The sequence below is a fragment of the Protopterus annectens genome, chromosome 12.part0 (genome assembly GCF_019279795.1).
Source record: "Protopterus annectens isolate FY-2018-M chromosome 12.part0, PAN1.0, whole genome shotgun sequence".
Classification (NCBI taxonomy): Eukaryota; Metazoa; Chordata; order Ceratodontiformes; family Protopteridae; genus Protopterus; species Protopterus annectens.
The window spans coordinates 644,349,165-644,363,757 of NC_056746.1; the positions used below are offsets into that span (position 1 = coordinate 644,349,165).

Genomic DNA, 14,593 nt, shown 5'->3' on the forward strand with positions numbered 1-14,593 from the left:
CGGATGGAACCAAAGTCGAAGCAGACGCCACACCCGACGACTGCTCCGAGCTGGGAGCAGACGGCTTCTATGGCTTAGAGGGTATCCCTGGCTGAGTCTTAGCAAGTGACCCTTCAGGTTTTAGTAATCCTCTAAGGATTAACTTATCCCTACGCTCCTGCAGGACTCAGACTAAAGGTGTGACGCACCGAAAGAGAGTCCTGCAGGTGTAGGATGCCCAAGCAGTAGACACAAGAAGTGTGACCATCTGTCAGAGACATCTTCGGACAGCATGAGACACACTTCTTGAATCCAGATACCTTCGTATCTTTGGACATCCTGCAAAAAGGAAATATCCCAGGAAAAAAAAAAAGGTCAACAGTACAACAGTAGGTAATAAGTATAAAGAAACCCGTGCACACACAAAAAAAAGTTACCACACCTTAACAACGCACACACACACTATAACTATAATATATATATATATATATATATATATATATATATATATATATATATATACTAGAAAATAGTAAAGTACTACAACTATTTCTACCTGAAAACACTACAAAAGGTATTTAGAGAACAAGGGTTAGCCTCTAACTAAAAACAGCTACCTTGAAGAGAGAAAAAGGGGGGGGGGGCGGAAAACTCTAACAGTAAAAACGAGTTTTCTAAGGGGATGGGATAGATCTAAAAGTACACAGAGACAATAAGTACCAACACTACTATAATAAAAATTAAACACTATTTATATGAAATTTTTATATAAAACCTATCAAAAGATGAAAATTACAACCTGAGCCAGCAAAAGCAACCTCGCAGCAGAAGCGGCAAATGAGATCTGGGGATCTAGCGCCAGGCATTGTGGGATATGGGGAGGCCTCGAGCCAGTAAATAGCTCTCAAGCTTTAGAAGATGGCCGAGTCAGAGCCGAGGATCGGCTCCGAACCCAACCAGCAAGAATGAAGGCGAGATAAACTTATAAACAAGCAATGTTAAGTTGTCTAACAGAACATCTGCCTTGTACTTGCCATTTCCAGTGAGGTGTGAAATGTAATGTATACGGTACAACATATTAACCGCATTTGCTATTACGGAAATGAACTGCAATTTAAATAAGTCTTGTTTCTTTGATTCTGCTAATGTGTAGTATGATGAGTTTGTTGTTTTGGGGCTGCTGCACTATCACATGATGCATAGCTATGGATAGACTTATAACGGAATTACTTAACCAGGACACAGGGAACCTCCAAACATGGGACCCGTCAAGGGCAGGTCATGTTTACTCAACCTGGTGTATTTTTTTTTTTTAAAAGGTCACCAAAGAAATGGATTAAGGCAATACTACACACTGCATACCTTGACCTGGCCAAAACTTTTAACATTATTTTCACTCAGGCAGAGTATAAAAGCTAAATAAATTGAGAATAAACTCTTATGTCAACCACTGGATTGCCAACTGGCTCACAGATAGGATGCAGATAATCAAAACAGAGGAAGTTACCTCTACAAAGAGAGCAGTAACCAGTGGAGTCACCCAGGGTTCTGTGCTGGGACCTCTCCTGTTTGGCATCTATTTTTCTGAAGTAAAAGTCAATGACAAAGGGCTCTGGCTGGCCAAGTTTGCAGATGACTGCAAGCTAGGAGCAGTCACTGAATCCATAAATGACTTGGCTATTCTGACGGAAGGCATATCCCAAGTAAATCACAGGTGCTAAAATCATGAACTGAAAACTAAATGCCAAAAAATACATTACTGTATCCTTTGGGAAGTCATCTACCCATGAAACTACCACATTGACAATATGCCCCCAAGAGCTGGCCCAGTTGTTTGGGATTTGGGAATTTATGTTGACAGTGACCTAACTTTTTACCAACATGTATCTGTTGTAAGAAAGTCCTTCTATATTGCACAGCTTATAAACAAAGGGACTGTCTCTAGATCTAGGGATGTCATTATTTCCATTTACACAGCCCTTAGTCCAGTCATCGAATATAATTGCACCCTTTGGCATGCATCTGTCCAGACACATGCAACTGGATTGCCCACAGAGATACTTTACTAAAAGGATACAAGGCCTAAACATCATGGTCCTACATGAACCAACTCAAAGCCCTGTCACTACACTAGGTGTCCTAGAGACGGCTAAGAGGTGTTCTGTGTCTGCCATACAAGGCATCCTCTGACTCATTACTGTTGGACTTGCTGCACACATCAGCAAGTTAAATGGCATTAGAAATATTCTGTCTGGAGATCTAAACCTCTTCTGTAACACCAACAGAAGAGTCAGGTATTTCTCACAGAGGCTACCACTGCTGCAGAACAGAGTCCCCATCCAATAAAACAAAGCTCATCCCTGTCCAAATTCAAACGCAACTTAGAGCTATGGATGGAAAACAGAAAATTTACCCCAGGACTGTCCCCTGTAATACTAACAGAAAGGCAGCGCCTAAATGCTTTATCTAATGCACGGATCCCCTCAAATTATCTATGGTCTGATACAATTAGCAACCTTGGGATGGTTATAACCAATCAAGCACAAAAAGGGAAACTGGCTAGGCTTAAAATGGTCAGTAAGGACAGCTCACCTAGGACTTCCTTTTTGGTCTCTGGCTTGCTGAATCCTACCCCTTCCCACTGGACATCCAAATGTGAAAACAGGAAAGGCATCATCTGTACTCAAAGGAAATCCTGTTTGGAAACTTAGAAAGGGACTGTCTGTTAATCCTATATGGTTAACAGTTATTGCTGGAAGACATCCTCGTTAAGAGCTACTAGATGAGTCTCAATACCATTTTGGACTTAAAAGCCAGACACAAAGAGTTCAGTACATTTTTATCCAGAAGCAGACTTTTGTTTTAATGGTAGATAGTTTTTTGTGAATATTAGCAACATTTGAATGTTTTATTTTTAATTTACTTTATGGTGCAAATAATTTCATTATTTAGCTTTGCTTGTGGCTGCTGGTTTATTTGCTAGTAAAAGGGTTTATACATTTTTCTGGTCTGATAAAATGTGAGGTGTGGGGTATCCACCCACTGCAAAGTGATACCGCTTGAGCTACTGCAGCCCAATACTTACAGAATAACTTATTTCAAGGGTACACAACATCCTGCGCTATTGTTCAATTACTTCTGACAAACTGGTGGCAGCATGTCTTAAAGTTTGGGAAGGAGGGAGTTGGTGCTACAGAGTCATGATTTATCCCCCATTTCACAAACATTGTGTGTGTGCTCTCACAAAATTTTGGTCAAGCTTCAATTAACCTGGGTAAGGTTGCATATAGAGGTACTGGGTTCAGTCAAAATGAAACAGGCAGCAGGTTATTATAACTAATTAGTAGCTGGGCAGTTGCAGCTTGTCCAGGTGTTGCAGAATTTGGCTTCTACCCAAAGCAGCAGTGCATGCTCATCTACCATACAATCTTAAGGCTAATTGTCCTTTTCATTTTAAGAGAGAACAGTGACAGGAGTCTTATTTCAAATTACTGATGCAATGGTATGAGTGTGTTTGTATTATACATACATTTATATATATATATATATATATATATATATATATATATATATATATATATATATATATATATATATACATATTTCTGTGTGTGTGTATATGTATATATATATATATATATATATATATATATACACATATATATATATATATATATGTATAGTGTGTGTGTACATAAATACATACACACACACATATACATGGGTCTACTTTTAAAGCTCGAAGTTTCAAAACTTCGAATTTCATATGGTTGAGACCATAACATCGAAGTTTTGAAAGTTTGAACTGTTTAAATGGAGACCGCTGTACAGCGTGGAATGGGAAATTTACTGTTTTCCTTGCTATAGTGCAATCTCGGAGCTGGTATATTTAATTAGCAGGGGGTGTGGGGGGTGTAGCCCCCCGCCAATAACATAAAAGTTTTTTTTTTTTTGTTTTGAAGTTTCAAAACTTTGAACTTATGGTCTCGAGGGTGTGTGTGTGTGTGTGTGTATATATATATATATATATATATATATATATATATATATATATATATATCTTCTTCTTTCGGCTTTTTCCCGGTTAGGGTTCGCCACAGCGGATCACCTTGTCCGCACATTGAATGCCAGTGGAGTTTTACGGTGTCGAGTTGCCAGCCCGGCGCCCAACCTTCCACAGAAGGCACACTCACACACACACCTAGGGCCAATTTAGAGTGACCAATCCACCTGCAGCATGTCTTTGGGATGTGGGAGGAAACCGGAGCACCCGGAGGAAACCCACGCGACCACAGGGAGGACATGCAGACTCCGCACAGAAGGCACCCCAGCCAAGGATCAAACCGGAGAACCTCTTGCTGTGAGGCGGTAATGCTAACCACTGCACCACCGTGGCCGCCTATATATATATATATATATATATATATATATATATATATATATAGGTTCACTTTATAATCTCAACATACTGAAATATCGAATTTCAGTATCTCGGGACTATAATAGGGAAAGCCCAGTTCCGCGAATATTACATAAATGAATCCGGAAATGTCGAATCAGCGGTTATGGTGGTGCGCTGTGTTACTGGATAGCTGGAGATTCAGCTAAGTGTATTTTAAGGGTTTTAAGTAGGGATTTTATTGTATGTTAGTGTGTTGGGAAGCTGCAGATGTAGGTTAAGGTATGTAAGAGTGTGTGTGTAATTGTTGAGAATGGTGGCGTTTGTATGTATGTGATGTGTGTTTGTGCGTAGGGAATGTAGATTGTGTAGTGATGGGTTTCGTGTCTGTGTAATTTTTAGTGTGACCTGGAGTTGGTATATATATAAGTAGCGGGGGTGCAGAGGGGGTTGCCCCCCTGCTTATATGTAGGATAGGTGTTTGTATATTTTGTTTGTGAAAGTTTAGTTTGTTGTAGTGTGGGGAGGAAAGTGTACGTGTATTTATGTCATGTAGGGTATGTTTAAATGTTGCGGTTTTAGGGTTTTGGTATTTTGAGTTTTAGTCTTTATAGTCTCGAGATACTGAAATTCGATATTTCAGTATTTCGAGATTATAAAGTGAATCTATATATATATCTATATATCTATATCTATATCTATATATCTATCTATATATATATATATATATATATATATATATATATATATATATATATATAGAGAGAGAGAGAGGTGCTGCGGTAGCGTTGTCGCCTCACAGTAAGACACTGTCCGGTTCGATTCTCAGCTAGAGCGTCTTCTACGTGGAGACATGTGTGAATGGGCATACCTTCGTTGAAGGTTGCGCGTCAGGGCTGGCAACTCAGCACGTAAAAATCAACTGCCAACCATTAGCGGACCGGAGTTCCGCTGTGGCGACCCCTAACCAGGAAAAGCCGAAAGACACATACATACATAGAGACAGATATACATATTTCTGTGTGTGTGTGTGTATATGTATATATATATATATATATATATATATATATATATATATATATATAGATTAGCTATAGATATTTTACACACACATATACGCATACACTCAAACATTTAGAAGACTGTTGTTCTGGATGCTTAAACATGACTGGTAAACCCTCCGAAAGAGCAAGTCATTAATTCTACATAAAATCCAACTTAAAAAAAAATGGATAACAAATACTGTACAGGGTGAAAATTCAGCAGTATGATGCTTCTTACCAATTCTGTAATTCAGTAAACTACTGAACCAAACTTCTTCACACTAACAGCTATTTCAAGCTATATTTTTTAACAGGAGGGAAACATACAAACCTATCAAGATGTTAATGTCGAAATCAACAATCTTGACAGTTTTGCAGGTTCATCCATTTCATTGCGAACATCAGGCTAATGCCTTTTTGCTCACCAGAGAGTCCAATCTCACTTAACAGTTGTGCCATGAAGGAAGTGAAAAAACACTCCAGCCCAGAAAATCCCCAGAACTGGCTCCTGACATTTACAGACGTTGGTGTGTTTCACCAGTCACAAATAAGTGGCAGGTGAAATGAGATTACCTCTCATCCCTTTTTCAGTGTAATCTAAGTGCAAAGACTGTGTAAATAACATGTCCAAGGGTGTTCTGAGGCCCAACACTACAGGCAGTGGCCTTTAGACCACTGGAAGGGTATAATTTAAACAATAACATACATACACCCTGAGGGCACTACTGTACTTAGAGAATGGTCTACTGTAAAATTGCTGTGCTTTACTTATTTTTTGTTACTATGTTTTTTTTTACTTTTTTTTTGTTACCATGTTATTTTTTTTTTAATATTTTTGATGTAAAATCATTCCTCCACCTAATGTTTTTAACTTGCTGTAATATATGTAAAATGGTGTTGGAGACAGTATTTTGCATCCAAAATATAGGATTTTCAAAATATGTCCACACATTTACATTTTTGATCCCTTACTCAAAATGTGTGGCTTGCTGGCAAATCATTGGGGATTGAAGTCACTTCTTTTGGGGTTTTAGGGGTTGCCACAGCGGATCACCTGTCTGCTTATGATTGGCAGTGGAGTTTTACAGTGTCGAGTTGCCAGCCCGGCACCCAACCTTCCATGGAAGGCACACACACGTCACTAAATGACATACATTTGAGTTTTGGACTTTATTTCCTTCAGAAAATGCATGCTAAAACAAATACTTTTATTCTATCAAGTTTCTAATGTTACAACAGCAAGGTTTAAAATCTGTTCCTGTTTTTCATCCCTTGTTCCCTCTGTTTTAGGGTTTATCCAGATTCCTTGAGCTAAGAGGTTGAAAAGTATGCATACCATTTAAGTGCTGCTGCCACAGCTTGCTCGATCTCACTCACTCTCACAAACTCACTTCCTCTTTCATATGTACAAGCAGACATGCACACACACATGCAAACAGAAACACACAAACTTTTCTATTTTCTTCCTTTTTTAAATTTCTTTTAATTTTACACTTGTAAAAGCAATGTTTAGCGAGTATAGAATAATGAATCGATCAACCTTACTTTCATGCATTCGTGCACTTACAGAGATGCATTTTTTTTTAATTTTCAGTTTCTTTTAATTTTACACTTGCTAAACAGCAAAAGTGCTGCTTAGCAAACTTAAAACAATCGTGGCTTGTTATCTTCGTTGCAGTCAGAGCTCCATGGCAGCTTAATACGATGTTGTGAAGCTGCAAACTCATTTTTCAGCTGGCATTATTTACACTAACACCCTGGTAGAGAACTTTTGTTCTCCAATCAGAGTGACAATTTACAGGTTGCCCATTCTCTAAATATAATTAAACATTCTGCAGATTCAAATGCTGCATCAGACATCACCGTTTCTTGGCAAGTCATTCCAGAGGTCTGTCTTTCCAATGTGATTATTCCCAAAACTGGCAATAGCATGGCATGTTCTGGTGAAAAAAGCCAAATCAGGAGTCAGTTTTAATCCCGCAGATCACCTGTACTTTTCTATTCTTTCACCTATCTCCAAGTACTGTCATTTTAATGGTCTTACATTTTTAGAGAGATAAGATATTACAAAATGAAAAGACAGCGTAAATTTAGTACAGTTATGTACATTTACCATAAATGTAGATGTTCAAGTGTATTCACTGTTGAAGTCATCACCTGTGGGTTATCCCTGCTGTGGTAGCCCTCGACCGGCCTGAATACCAGAGTCAGTGTTTTTGTGTGCCAGCTGCTTTCGCCTGTCATCTGACGTCAGGTCATCAGTACTATAAAGCAAGGCAGCAGATGTCGTTACATCAGTTTTCCTGGCCCTAACCCATCAGAAGTACAAGGGAAAAGGGAGAAGTGGTCCTGTTGGCCAAGAGCTACCTTGGGGAGCTTGTATCCCCCCTAGGGTAAGATGTTTGGAGGATGGAGGGAGGGAACCCAAGACTGCAACAGTGAATACACTCCAACATCTACATTTATAGGAAGTGTACACAACTGTACTATGTTCTTCGTGTTTCACTGTTGCAGTCATCACCTGTGGGAGGATTCCCAAAGCTGAGGTAAAGGGTGGAAGGATAGGTAGAGTCCTAGGTATGGGTCAGGAGGCCCTGCAGAACTGCAGAGGCAAACCCTGCCCTAAACTCAGAAAAAAAGAGGTAGGTGGCAATGCTTTGTAAAGGTATGGCCGGAGGTCCAGGTGGCCGCTTCCAAGATGTCCCTGGTAGGTACTCCCCTGAGAAAGGCAGTGGAAGTGGAGGTTCCCTAGTGGAGTGGGTACGGATAGACTTAGGGATGAGTTTCCCATGTAGTCTGTAACAGAAATGAATACAGTGTGAAATCCGTTTGGAGATGGGCTTCCCCTCTGCCCCTGGAGCAAAGCTTACAAGAAGCTGGTCAGTTTTTCTGAATGGCTTAGTACGGTCCAGATAGTATCCGAGTTGTCTGTGCATGTCTAGTGAGTGTAGAATTCTTTCCCCCTTGTTTTGAGGCTTGGGAAAGAAGGTGGGAAGGTGTAAGTTCTGGTTAAGGGTCACATCAGAGACCACCTTGGGCATAAAGGAGGGATTAGTCCTTAGAGAGACTCTGTCTGCATGTAAAATTATGAAGGGCTCAACAGCCATGACAGCTTGAAGTTCTGAGACCCTTCTGGCTGAGGTGATAACTAGTAGGAAGGCAGTCTTCCAGGAGAGGTATTTCAAATCTGTTGAAGCAGCAGGTTCGAAAAGAGGTAAGGTTAGTTTCCAACACATAATTCAGGTCCCAAGGTGGAGTAGGATGTCTTCTGGGAGGCCTAATATTGGAAGCCCAACTGAGGAATTGCTTTATCAAAGTATGAGACAAGAGGAATGGGTCTAAATCATAATGGATTTTAATAGAGAACGAGAGGCCACTATTGAGCAACTCTAAGTAATCCAGGATGAGAGGGATGGAAGGTTACGGGGTACGGTCCTCTTTTGACTGTTTCTAGGAGCAGAATCTTTTCCATTTTCCTGCACAAGATTTTCTTGCGCTGGGCCTTCTGGCCTCTGTGATGATGTCGAGGACCCGTTTGCTTAACAGGGACTTTGTTAGTTTTTAGTGCATAAGCCATGCTGAAAGTTTGAGAATCTGTAGGTCTGGGTGCAGTACCTTCCCCCTCTCCTGGGTCAAGAGGTCTGACCTTAGGGGAAGCAGCTTCGGTGGTTGTAAGGTCAGACTGCGTAGTAAGGGGTGCCAATGTTGTCTCAGCCAATCTAGAGCGATGAGGATGGCCTTTGGTCTCTCCTCTCAATTTGATCAGAACCTCAGGAATAAGGGGCAGAGGAGGGTATGCATACACAAAGGAGGAGCTCCAGGGGAAGGTCAAGGCATCCACCTTCCATGCTAGGAAGTGGTGCTCCCTGGTACAAAACTTGTGCAGCTGGTGGTTGAGTTGAGGCGCAAAGAGGTCCACCTTTGGGGTCCCCCACTCATGGGTGATTTGCAGAAAGATTTCTCTGTGGAGCTGCCATTCGTGGGGATCCACTAAGTCTCTGCTTAGGTGGTCTGCCAGTGTGTTGTTGATTCCTGGCAAGTATTGGGCAATTAGGTGTAGCACCATGGAGGTGGCTGTAAGCCAGAGACTCATGGCTAGCCTGCAGAGGGGGGTAAGACTGGGTGCCTCCCTGCTTGCTGATGTACCACATTACTGTGATGTTGTCTGTTTTTATAAGGAGGACCCCTGGCCTGAGATGGGGTTGGAAGGAAGTCAGAGCGTTTTACACTGCCATTATTTTTTTCTGGTTGATGTGCAAGTGAATTTGCTGGGCATTACAAAGGCCTTGGGTACATCTGCCTGCTAGGTGACTGCCTCCAAGTTACGTTTGAGGCGTTGGTGCTGATGGTCTGGCCGGAAGGTCGGAGGATGAAGAGAAGACCCTTGTTCATGGCACAGGCCTCTGTCCACCAGAGAAATTTGTCCCTTATGCAAGGGATTAGTGGGAGAGTGGTCTCTAGGGACAGAGTGTGGACACCAAAGGTTCTTTAAGTACCACTGAAGTTTTCTCATGTGAAGCCTGGCGAGAGGGATGAGAAGGATGCAAGATGCCATGTATCCCAGGGTTTATTACAGAACTTCCTTGCAGTGAGAGCTCTGCTTTTCTGGGGATAGGAAGGCCATTAGGGTCGCTGCATCTAGCACTGCTCCCAGGAAAACAATTTTCCTGGTGGGGTTTTGCTTTGATTTTTTTTTCTCATTGATGGTGAACCCTAGGGAAGTTAGGAGTTTTTTGACAGATAAGATCATGGAGCAACTTTTCTTTGCCTCATTCAGGCAAACAGCAGTCATCCAAGTAAGGGTAAATCTGTATATTTCTCTGTCTGCATAATGCTATAGCCAGGGCCAAGCATTTGGTGAATACTCTGGTAGCAGTAGATAAACCAGAGGGCAGTGCAGAGAACTGAAAGTGCTGACTGCCTGCTCTGAAGTGCAGGAATTTTCTGCACGATTCCCTGATGGGGATGTGGAGGTAGGCATCTTTTGTGTCTAGTGTCACCAGCCAGGCATTGTGTGTGGGAATAGGCAGGAGCTGCTGCAAGATCAGCATTTTCAATCTGGGGACCACCAAGGAGGTGTGCAGTTTGGACAGATCCAGGATGGGGCACCAAGTGCCCTCTTTTCTGGGAACAAGGAATAGTCTGGAGTAAAAACCTTTATCTGTTTGATCCGGAGGGGCAAATTCTACTGCCCCCTGGGATATAACTGTTTTTACCTGTTTTAATGCCTCTGCCCACTGCTTTGAAGGGAGGGCTAGGTATCCTCTTGGAATATGGAGTTCGCTGAAGGAGAATCTGCATCACTGAGTAATTTATTTGACATTTGTTTAACGGGGTGGTGGTCTGACTAGGTCTACAGAACCCATTTTCAGCAGAGGCCAGAGGAGAAAAGCTCCACATACAGTACAATACAAATACAGTAAAATCCAATGCAATAAAGATTACATTAGAAATGTTGTGTCTTTCGGCTTTTCCCGGTTAGGGGTCGCCACAGCGGAACTCTGGTCCGCTAATGATTGGTAGTAGATTTTTATGTGCCGAGTTGCCGGCCCTGACACACAACCTTCAACGAAGGTACGCCCATTCACGCATATCTCAACACAGAAGACGCTCTAGCTGAGAATCGAACAGGACGTCTTACTGTGAGACGACAACGCTACCGCAGCACTACCACAGCAGTTAAAGATTACATTAGAAATACTACACAAAAAATAAGTTGAAAGAACAAACTGCTACAAGATGTTGTAATATATTACAACACATCTAAACAGTTCTATACAGTTAAAACATTACAGATGATAATAGTCACTCATCATACAGGATGTAGAAATAGCAGCCAGAAAGTTAGTGATGCAGACATGTAGCGAGAGAGATTTAAGAAGGATAGAAGCAATAAAAGTCTGAACAGCAGCTTAAGAATATGGTATAGAAGGAGTTAGAAGAGCTTTAGTTTGTGAGGGATTGAAATGTGAGAGGAGAGAAAGATCTGAGCATTAGGCAGGCTTTATACAGGAGCACAGCCATGTATTCTGGAGATGATTTTTTAAAGAGGCTTGGAAATGGGTTAGGCCAGGAATAAACCTGGTAGCTAGAGGTAGTGAATTCCAAGGTAGAGAGACAGAGTATGAATACAGAAAGTGACCAGGTTTTCTTGTGGGTTTTTTGACAGCTAAAATTGTCTTCTGATCGTAGGGATCGATTTGGTGTGCAAGGTGTGACCAGATTGGCTAGTGCAGGGCAGGCAGTAGGCTTGAAAATAAGGTGGTGCAAGGTGGATAGCTGAAAAGGCAAGTTGGTTAGGTAGTTCAAACCAGTTTAATTCTAGGAGTGGTTTACAGTGGTGTGTGTGATATTTAGTGTTTGTCGCAAACTTTGCAACTTTGTTGTAGCACTGTTCGAACTTGCATAGGGTAGAATTTTGTAAGTTAGTTAAGATAGGGTCACCATACAGAAGAGTGAAGTAAAAATGTTTTTGCAAGGGTAGTTTTGGTTGCTGCAGTAAAAAAAGTGTTTGTTTCTATATAAGAGTCCCAGTTTTTGAGGAGTTTTCTTTATATTTTGCTGTATACAGGGGTCAAATGAAAGTTTGTCAATGATAACACCTAGAAGTTTGGTTTCCTGCACTATTTCTATGTCAGTGTTGTCAGATGCAAGGATGATGAAATGATCAGTGACAAGGGAGGTGTTTTTGGGATGAAAGAGTACTAGTTTTGTCTTTGGATTAAGAAAGAGTTGGGCATTTCTTAGCCAGGATATAACTGCTGTAAAGGACTGTTGAGCTTTTGAGAGTAGTTCTGGTAGTGATTGAGCAGTGCAGATTATGGTAGAATCATCAGCATACTGAATCAGGGTCCCAGGGTGAAAGGCAGTGTGAAGGTTGTTTGCGAAAATGTTGAAGAGTAGAGGTCCTAGGATGGAGCCTTGGGGGACTCCTGGGTTGTGGAGAAAGAGTGAGAGTTTGTTGGACCATTTCACTGACTGAGGTAGCTCTGAAACCATTTTACTGTGTTGTGTGTTCAAATGTAATGGGTGAGACACTGTGTCAAAGGCTTTAGAGATATCGAGGAATACTGAGGCTGTATAGCATCCTGCATCTCTGGCCTTATTCAAAGTGTCTGTAAAAGATAATAGGGCTGTAGCTGGGCTGTGGCTAGGTCGGAAGCCATGTTGAGTTTTGGTTAACAGATTGTTTTGCAATAGATATTGTATTATCTGCTGATGGATACCTCTCAAGAATTTTGGATATCGGCGACAAGATGGATATAAGGACGGAAATTGGATAGATCAAAAGAGTTGCCTCCTTTGTGGATGGGGGTGATGTGAGATTGTTTCAATATGGTAGGTACTTCTGATTCGGATAAAGACCTATTTATAAGGATGCTAATTGGGTAGGTGACTGAGTTAGCAGCCAGTTTGGGGTAGTATGGGAGGAGATTAGCTGAAGTAGAGCAGGGTTTTAGTTTTTGTAGCAATTTCATAATGGTGTCAGTGGGTATGGGCTGAAATGAAAATGGGGTTTGTATGACATTTTGTTGAATATGGGACTTAGTAATGACAGAGTTAGAAGTAGTTGATAGCCTGGGGTTGGTGTATGAATAGGTTGAAGTGTGGGGGGTTCCAGCATTAGGGGTGTTAGTAGGTCTGAAACTGATTTTATGAAGTGCTTGTTAAAGTTTTCGGCTATTTGTGATGGAGAGGTATCAGGTGATAGGTGTGCTCTCCATTTCTTACACGGTTAAGTAGAGAAGATATGGAGTGCCAAAATTTATGGGGTTGATTTTATGCTGGAACTAAAGCTGGGAATAATATGACTTCTTATTTCTTTTGATTAGTTTTGTCACTTTGTTGCGTAGTGTTTTGAAATTTACATGATTTTGTTCATTTTTGTTTTGTTTCCAGGTTGACCAGGCTAGGTCCCTTTGCGTCATCAGGTGTTTATATTCCTTAGACAGCCGTGGTGTGGAGTTCTTTTTGATTCTTTTCATACGAATGGGAGCTAGTGTATTGTGAAGGAAGGTGTTACTAAAGTATAGTACATCATTAAGGGGTAATTGTTTAAGGGGTGTCCAGTCCATTTCCTGTAGGAGATTGTTGAATTTATGCTGACAAAAATTAAGAGTTCCTAACTGATTTTATAGTGTGTACTCATAGTTGTTGGGAGTTTGTTCTAAGGGAGTAAGCTGGTAGATGATCACTCAGGAAGCTAGACAGTGTACCAGAAGAAGGGTAATTGGCAGGGTGGGATACTAGGATCCAGTCTAGGGTGGATTGGCAGGCAAGGTCTTTGCTGTATCTTGTTAGAGTATTGATAAGCTGAGAAAAAAAACATACAGATTTATACTATTTGTGAGGGAGTTGGAAGTTATGGTTTGCCAGTCTACATTTACATCTTCGAAGATTATTGTTTCAATGTTTACTGTTTGAGATATCCAGGACACAATATTTTCCAACACTGGTATATTGTTACCTGGTAGGATATACATTACTATTATGCAAATTATTTTTGCTACATTAAGGTTCAAAAAGGAGATTAATACCTCAGCATTGGAAAGGATGGGTATATTACTGGTATAGGGTGTGATGTTGAGTGCAGAGGGATATAGAAGTGCTATCCCCCCGTTTTTTTTAGATCTATCTCTTCAGGTTATTGCAAAGTGCCATGTTTCAGTAAGGGCTAGTATGTCAGGTTTATTTTGATCATTCCATTCATGCAGTGGGGCTATTTTATTACATATACTTCTAAGGTTAAGTGCAAGTATGTTTAAATCTTTGGGGTTACTCTTGTGGTTAGGATTAGAGGGTGGGCCAGGGTTAGGATGTATGTCTTCACATTTGAGTGGAGAGGTAATGAGGAATGCATACCACGAGAAGTGTTTTTTATTCCTAGGTGAGTACTGGGGTCAAGTGTGGTTTCATAGAAGGTGAGGAGGCCAATTTATGGCTTGAATGGGAGGGTATAGGGGGAGAAGGTTACAGGAGGATGTTGATGTGTATTGGTGTGTGGGGGTATGCAAAGATACAGCTGTAGTAAGGTTGAGAATTGGGAGTAAAGAGGCTAGGCAAATTGGGAGGAGCATGTCAACTGTGATAATGGGTTTAAAAATAGTGAAAGTGGAATTTATGTGTTTGAATGTAGTACAGGTGTAAATAAAGATCATCATGTGATATGTGT

The 14,593-nt window shown here is 41.1% G+C and overlaps 1 protein-coding gene across 1 annotated transcript in view; it reads right to left on the reverse strand.

Moving 5' to 3' along the window:
- GNA12 (G protein subunit alpha 12) overlaps nucleotides 1–14,593 on the reverse strand; it is a 1,157,089-nt gene that overhangs the window by 168,371 nt on the left and 974,125 nt on the right. The gene's annotated exons all lie outside the window — the stretch shown is intronic.